The following is a 741-nucleotide window of genomic DNA, read 5'->3' as shown; positions in this document are numbered from 1 at the left end:
TATACATTGAATTATGTGTTTTAACTTTTTATTGTTATTCAGGTGAAAATTTGCAGAGAAAATTGGTTTTCCATTCAATAATTCATACACATTTGGATTCATAGCAATGATTGCAATCCCAAAAATGTAACAGCACTCTTCCCACTTTCTCCCTGTGTTTTCCCTTTCCATTCAGTCTTCTTACCCATCCCTTCCTGACTTTTGAGCTTTATCCTTGGCAAATATTTCCCTTTGGATCTTGTATGATTGATTGTTCTAAGGAAAGGTATACCTCCCTGAAGTTATCATTCATCTTATGTTGCGTTGTTGTTGTTATGTGCTATCGAATCAGATTAAACTGATCGAGACTGTGTACACCAGAATGAAACACTGCCTGGTCTTACACCATCATCACAGTTGGTGCTGTGCTTGAGCCCATTGTTGAAGCCACTGTGTCAATCCATCTTGTAAAAGGTCTTCCATATTTCAGCTGACTCTCTACTTTACCAAGCATTATATCTTTATCCTGGGATTGGTCCCTCCCGATAACAGACCAAAGTACCACAAACAGTCTGGACATTCTAGCTTCTAAAGAGCATTCCAGCTCTATTTTTCCAGACAAATTTGTTTGCTCTCTTGGAGGAATATGTTGTATTTAATATTCTTCACCAACACCACAATTCAAATGCATCACTTTTCCCGCCATCTTCCTTATTCATTGCCAGCTTTCACATGCACATGAGGCTACTGAAAATACAGATG

Source organism: Orycteropus afer, unplaced genomic scaffold (genome assembly GCF_000298275.1).
Source record: "Orycteropus afer afer isolate SDZICR_OR568_19922 unplaced genomic scaffold, OryAfe1.0 scaffold00110, whole genome shotgun sequence".
In the NCBI taxonomy this organism is placed as follows: domain Eukaryota; kingdom Metazoa; phylum Chordata; class Mammalia; order Tubulidentata; family Orycteropodidae; genus Orycteropus; species Orycteropus afer.
This window is presented reverse-complemented; position numbering follows the sequence as displayed.